This window comes from Marmota marmota, unplaced genomic scaffold (assembly GCF_001458135.2).
Source record: "Marmota marmota marmota unplaced genomic scaffold, marMar, whole genome shotgun sequence".
NCBI classification, from domain to species: Eukaryota; Metazoa; Chordata; class Mammalia; order Rodentia; family Sciuridae; genus Marmota; species Marmota marmota.
Genome location: NW_026000207.1, coordinates 2,658,430 through 2,665,359, shown reverse-complemented (window position 1 = coordinate 2,665,359; position 6,930 = coordinate 2,658,430). Strand labels below are relative to the sequence as shown.

The 6,930-nt window shown below is 52.3% G+C and overlaps 1 long non-coding RNA gene and 1 pseudogene across 2 annotated transcripts in view; one reads left to right on the top strand and one right to left on the bottom strand.

Annotated features, from left to right (window-relative positions):
- Positions 1-315: 315 nt before the first annotated feature.
- Positions 316-6,930, bottom strand: part of LOC125612804 — a 13,346-nt gene continuing 6,731 nt past the window's right edge. Inside the window, exons 1-2 of one of the 2 annotated variants that reach the window (XR_007343282.1) lie at positions 6,066-6,924; positions 316-1,230 (exon numbers count right to left, since the gene is read on the bottom strand). This is a non-coding gene — a long non-coding RNA (uncharacterized LOC125612804). Of the gene's footprint in view, positions 1,231-6,065; positions 6,925-6,930 lie in introns of those variants that run through there. The other variant, XR_007343283.1, reaches the window with a different exon arrangement.
- LOC125612800 lies at positions 2,226-4,145 on the top strand (annotated as a pseudogene).

Genomic DNA, 6,930 nt, shown 5'->3' with positions numbered 1-6,930 from the left:
GTGTGTGTGTTTCACCAGGGATTGAAAACTAGGGTTCTTAACCCCTGAGCCACACCCCCAGCCCTTTTTATTTTTTATTTTGAGACAGGTGCTTGTAGTTGCTGGGGCCTCACTAAGTTGCTGAGTCTGGCTTTGAACCTGCCATGTTCCTGCCTCAGCTTCCCCAGTCTCTGGGGTTACCGACACACACACCTCCCTTAGTCTTTTTCTTTATTGTGTTTATTTACTTTTATGTGGTGCTGAGGATGGAACCCAGGGCTTGCGCGTGTTAGGCAAGCGCTCCACGCTGAGCCACAGCCCAGCCCTCCCTTATTCTTTTTGACATTTCTTTTCTTGTTTATTTTGCCCTTTTCTCTCTACCTTTCTAACTTGAATGAGAACATGCACTTGTTTTTCTGAGTCCGTCTTTTGTCACTTAACGCGATGCTCTTCCCCTCCATCTCCTTTCCTGCAAATGGCATGATTTCCTCTTTATTTATGGTGAGCAAACTCCACCCTGGACGTACACCACTTTATTTCCATTCATCTGTTGAGACACCCAGGGTTGCTCCATACCTTTGCTCTTGTGCAAAGTGCTTGCTCACAGGTGTGCTCATGGCCATGTGCCCTGCTGACCTTGATGGTCTGAGAGGTGCTGGGGGTGGGGCAGCGGGAGGGTGAGGAGCTCCACACTGAGTCCCCGCGGCTGAGCTCACTTACACTCTCAGGGACAGAGCATGAGAACCCAGGGACTGTCCTGTTTTGATACTTCATTGAAAGCTTCCTTTGGTCAAAGTCACTTCATTTCTGTGCGTCATCAGCTGGATGCACTTTCCCATCACACATTTGCTCACTTGCCTTGTGACTCCTCCCCTTGCCTGTTGGTGACCAGGAGAATAAAATGGCCAAACGTGGCACGTGGTTGGGGACCAGTTATTGTGACTAGGAATCAGGTGACTTCCAGCAGGTCGCAGATGCTCCTGGCCATGCATGTCAGGCCCCAGGCTGGCCGTGACACCCAGTTGCATGTCCATGGGATGTCTAGTGCCTGCTGAGGTCCTTGTGTCCCTGGCCTTGAGTGTGGGATCTGAGTAGTGTCCTGGGCTAGTGGATGGCCAGGGTGGGGTAGACACTGGGCTCAGTGGGAGGCTCCTGTCCCTGGGAGGAAGGAGGAGTGGCTGTCCTCTGACTGAGCTTGAGGTCCTTCATCTGGGCATAGGTCACACCCTGGGGAGCTTCAGATGCAGCCACCTGGAGTGAGGGCGGAGTGGTGACAGGTGAGGGTGGTGCCTGGGAGCCTGGGACCTGGAGGGGCAGGAGCACCTGGCATTCCTGCAGGCTGTCCTCTCCCTCAGATGTGTCCTTCATGACCATGAATGGCCCTGACTTGGGGACATAGGGGACCCCCTCCGCACCCCTATCAGGAGTGTGCCACGTGGGTTTAGGTGACTCCACAGTGTCCTCATCTGAAGTGCCCTGTGGAGGGGACAGAGCAGGCAGCTCCTCAGTCCACTCTGGCTGTGCCCCTCACCTCCCACTGGGAGCCACAGGGAGAAAGCCGCTAAGAGGAAGTGTCGCTGCGGCTCCTGGCGCAGAGCCTCAGTCCTGGTGGCCTGGCCTCTGCCCTGGGCCCTGCTCAGGCAGCACATGTGGAAGCCCACGGGGGAGCTAAGCTCTCAGCTCCTGGCAGGCGGGATGCAAAGGGAGCCAGGGAGGGCCAGGGTCCCCACGTCCCCTCAAGGGCTCGTCCCCAGGGCCCACGTCCCTTCCGCCAGGCTCCACCTCTGAGCTTCCTGCACCCCCCATAGCACCACGGCGGGTGGCCAAGGCTTCAGCATGTGGGCTTCAGGGATGACCAAGGTCCACCCCACATCCCTGTGTGGGTGACGGCTGCCCTGGGAGAAGACGCCCTGCGTGTCCCGACAGTGGGAAGTGCTGGGCACCCCATGTCCTGGCCTTTAAGTGTTTGTGACTTTTTCAGACCTCACTTCATCACATCACTTCTCCTGTCTCCGCTGTGCAGACTTGGTGCGTCTGGGGTGGTGTGCGAGTTGTCCTCCCTGCACGGACAGGTTCACAGGACACCGACACACTCATCTCACTTGACCTGTCCACTATCGGCTTCCTTCTGCCCTGGTTTACGTCAGGAACTTGACCTGTCCGAGGAGGGTGCATTTGTACAGGGGTCCGAGTTACTGTGATCCTGCCCTGCTGGACTGCCCACAGCGTGGTCCTGAGGCTCCTCTCCCTCCTTCTTCGCCCTCCTGCCTCAGGGACAGCCCCATATCCCCCTCCTCTTCCTCTCTTTCTTTTCCAGCACTGTCAGTTAATTTTCATTTTTTCTTCTTTACGTCTGCTACCTATTTCCTACCTCTCCTCTGATCACTTTAAAAATGTTTCAAGCTTTCTCTCACCTTCTTACACTATTTTATGTAATTCCTATCCCATTCATGAGGTTTTCATCATTAATACAGCAGATGACACCTGCTGTCTAACGCCTGATCTGCTGGTGCTGATGTGAAATGCTGACCCCCCCCATTCCCACAGAGGTGGCAGGTCCTGTTACAGATGTCAGATAGACACTGGGTTTGCATCTGAAGGCGGTACATCTGTTGCTGACATTAGAGGGCTGTAAGTTCCTGGGACAGTTGAAGGTCACAGAGGAGAGATCTCGCTGTTGGGAAATACACCTCCATCAAGCAACAGTGACCCTCATGCCACCTTGATCTAACTCAACCTGAATGTCACCATTACTTCAACTCAGAACAGGGAAGACAAAACCCTCAACCAGCAACCAGGACCCAGGGAGAAACAACTAGAGGGGACCTCGGCTCCCAGCCTGACATCTACTCATATGTCAGAATCAGAGAACTGCCCTCACTAAAAAGAGAAGTACACACCCAAGATACGCTTAGAAAAGAGGAAGGGGACTCCACCTCAACTGATGCTCAAGTCCAGGGTCTCTGAAAACAGGGGGAAACACGCAAACAAAGCTGACCCCCAAATTCAAGATCCCCCAACAAAGGATGCCAGAATATCAAAGTGGAAGAAATTCCAGAGAAAGATCATGAGAAACTGATTATTAAAATGTTCAATGAATAAAAAGATCTGAGCACTGAAACAACAGAGCAAATGCAGGATATAGAAGATCATTTCAATTAAGAAGGAGGATTATTGAAAAGAAGGATCCTGCAAACTGAAGAGAGGCGCTTCCTGAGAGAGAGGGTGGAGAGCCTGGCGGAGTCCCACCTGCTGCTCATAAACCTGAACAGAAGAAAACATCCAGGAAGAGAAGGCAGAGAGAAGAAGACAGAAGAAAACAGAGAGAGAGGAGCCCTCCAGTGAGGAAAGTGGTGCAGGAATTGATAGGAAGGTGAGATTGAGCCAGACGTTGAGGCCCCTCAGGAAATGGGAGGTGAAGATGCAGAGGTCACCCAGGAGATGATGGACCAAGCCCAGGGAAAGACGGGGCTGCCGGGGAGCCCCGAATGGTGGCCAGCTAACGGGAGCCCCAGGGGCTCTCAGCTGAATCCTCGCTTGGCCACTCTGCAGGCCGAGAGAGCCAGGGTCTTCATCCAATTGCAGAAGCCAAAGGCTGCCATTCGAGAGTGTGACAGAGCCATCGAAATCAACCTGATTCAGCTCAGCCTTGTGAGTGCCCAGGGAAAGCCCTCAGACGTGTGGGCCACGGGGAAGGGCAGCCCTCCATCTTGGCCTGGCCTGTGGGATGATGACCTAAGGCCATGCTGAAAGAAGGTCCACCTCGGGCACAGAAAACTGCAGAACATGGGAGAAGACGTGAGCGAAATCATGAGGAGCGAGAGATCCAAGGAAGAACGGAAGGGGTACAGAAGGCTCCAGAAGAGCAGAGAGGCCCAGAGGGAGGAGGAAGCCGGACCACAAGGAGGAGCTCAGGTGGGCTCTTCCCCAGGTGCTTTCCCGGGGGAATGCCTGCGGAGGCAGGGGGCATGCTGGAATGTTCTTGTAGCCATGCAGGACCCAGGAGTTGGGGTGGCCTTCCAGGACACGGCCCAGAACCCCGCAAAGATGTCATGATGTCAAGGCAACCCACAGGTTAGGAATCTCACCAGTCAGTTGTCAGCCAAATTTGGAGGTCAAGCAGAATGCCCAGCACACAACCCTCACTGAAGAAAAGCACCCTCCATCACTTAGTGGCTGTGGCAACCTCCGACCTCATCAGGAGAGCTGGGGTGCTTTCAAGGTGACCCTGCCCCTGTGCAGCCAGGGCAGGTGAAGCATTGTACATGATTGGCCAAAGGGTGTTCATTCAGATAATGTTTTCCTTCTAGGACTTACAAACTTTAAACACTTTTTAAACCTTAAAATATTTAAAAGTAAAGATGGTGTTATTTCCTACATTTTTCTTTACTAATCATTTTGGATTTTTTTCTTTGATATTGGGCAAGGCAGACACTAAGTATGGAAAATCCATTGCTATAGTGTGAGTAAAATAAAGCGTTACTAGTGGGAAGTAAATAAATCTCATTTACATAGATAAAAGTTTCAGGTGAATATATGGTTAATGAGACTGAGGCATTTTGATTCATCTTTAAAAATACACTTTAAATGATTGATTTCAATAAAACTATGGGGACCGTTGGTATTTCACTGTCACCTGGTAGGGGCTGGAAGTCCTGGGGAAGGCAGCAGCAGTCTTGCTATTTCATGACACGTGCCTTATGCAGGTTGCATTTCAATCTTACACTGGGTCGAGGGGTGATTGCCTTTGTTGTGCTGCAGTGGAGTTGGGTTACTTAGCTCTGATCTTGTTTGATATATCAAATAAATGTTTCATATCATTTCCTCCATGGGGGAAAAAAGAAAATAAGGAAAGAATATGAAACTTCTGGAGAGAAAGTTCAGGTCACATTTAGAAGCAAACCAACAACACTCCTTCTGACCTGTCCCTTTGGACCCTACAATCAAGGAGGACTGGAGTGAGATATTTCAAGCTCTGTAAGGAAACAGCTGCCAGCCAAGGTCACCACACTCAGCGACGCTCTCTTTCTACTTCAAGGAGGGGAATAAAACTCTCCATGACAAGGATAAACTGAAAGAATCCATGGCCACCACCCAGAACTAAAAGAACACTCCAGATAAAGTGCACACAGAGGAACTCAGAACCAAATCTGGAAGTCCCCCCATACAGGAGTATCCCTGAGAAGTGATCCACTAAATGAGACTCAGGATGGTATCCAATGTAGCAAAACACCAAGATGGCAGGAAACACGGACACAGTCTATACTAACACTGAATGTAAATGGTCTCACCCCCCATTAAAAGACACAGATGAGCAGAGTGGATCAAAACACAGAGTCCAACTGTATGCCGAGACTCATCTCGTAGGTGAGGACACTCACAGGACGAAGGAAATAGGAAGGAAGAAATCTCCACACAAATGAAGATTGAAAACACCAGGAGTAGCTTCTTCTCAGACAAGGAGCAGGTGTGCTGGGCAGCTAAGAGAAGGGGACCTGTTGTCACCACGGTCCTGAACAAAACAGTACAGATCAACCTAAGGAGTGAGTCCACACCTCTTATGTCTTCACCCACTGTTAGCTCTCATGACACCGCCTTGTCCCCTTCAGACGTGGTTTTGATGGAACACCATTGACCAGTTAGCACAGAAGACAGTGCCATGGAGATGGAGTGACCTCAGGTTCAGTGAGAGGCTCAGCGTGGTGGACCATTGTTGAGGACCTTGTGCTTCTGTCAAAGCAGACTTCTGAGCACCCATGTGCTGGGTTCTGTGTGAGGCAGTCCACAGTGGTCTGTAAGTGTCCTGGTTTCTTGAATCTTTTGCAAGTCCCTGAACCTGATCAACCACTGTGTCTATAGTGGACATCTGCGCCCAGGTCTACTCCAGATTCTGATGTGGTTTTCCTGCTCTCTCTGGGACAAGACATTTTTTTTAAGAGCAGGAAACCCATGCCTCTACCATAGCTCAGAACTATTTCCCCCAGTGCCCCTCAACACCCAAAGCAGAGATAATACATCCCTCTGTGAATGCCACCCATGATGGGCTCTGTCACTCAGTGGTGACATTGGGCTCCATCAGTACATACCCTCAGCTTCCCAGGGCTCCCTCCTCTGGCCTGGGCTCTGGAGGCCCAATGTCTTCAGGAGGGTCTTTCCACCATGTCCTCTGCTGCCTCCCCTTCCAGGGCACAGCAGGGCACAGGAGGTTGCTAATTTGGGGGCCACATTGGGGCCAGGATGCAGGAGCTGAGCAAAGCTGCAAAGTGAGCAGGATGTGGTCACCAGGACCTTCACACCCTGCAGGGTTGCTGCCTCCTCCCCACAGCAAGGTGACCAGCTTCTCCTCACCCCAGCAAGGGCCGGGGGTGGGCAGCTGTCAGGTGAGACCTGGGTGCAGCACAGGCCCCTCCCAGGCCCCGCTCGGCCCTCACAGAGCCCCTGTGGACACTGCAAGCCCACTGTGGCCATGCAGCACCCACACAGACATTCATCACGTCTCTCCACCTTTCCTGGGTCTATGCAACTTGTCCCGGGCACCAGGCCCCAGGCACATGAACATGGAGTCAGTACTCACACAGGATCGTGTAGAAGTAAAGTAAGTCCTCTACTCCTTACCTGTGTGCTCTTCATCAACAATTCCCGTTTAGCAGAGGCTGGGTGACCTGGGCCTGCCCCACATCCACCGTGTCCTGGGGGTCATTTTCACCTTTCCATCACGTTCCCCGTGCACCTGGAGCCCGCCCCTGGTGCTCCTGGGTTCAGCTCTGGTCACTCTGTCCTTCTTGACCTTAGTGGGCTTCAGTCCTTTCATCTCTTTCCCCCACCTGGGGCTGACCTCAGGCCCTGCACAAGGACTTGGGTATGCGAGTGCTCTACCCCGAGCCACGTCCCAGCCCTGGTGACTTTTCTCTAAGGTTCCCAGGGTGGCCTCAAACCTGGGATCCTCCTGCC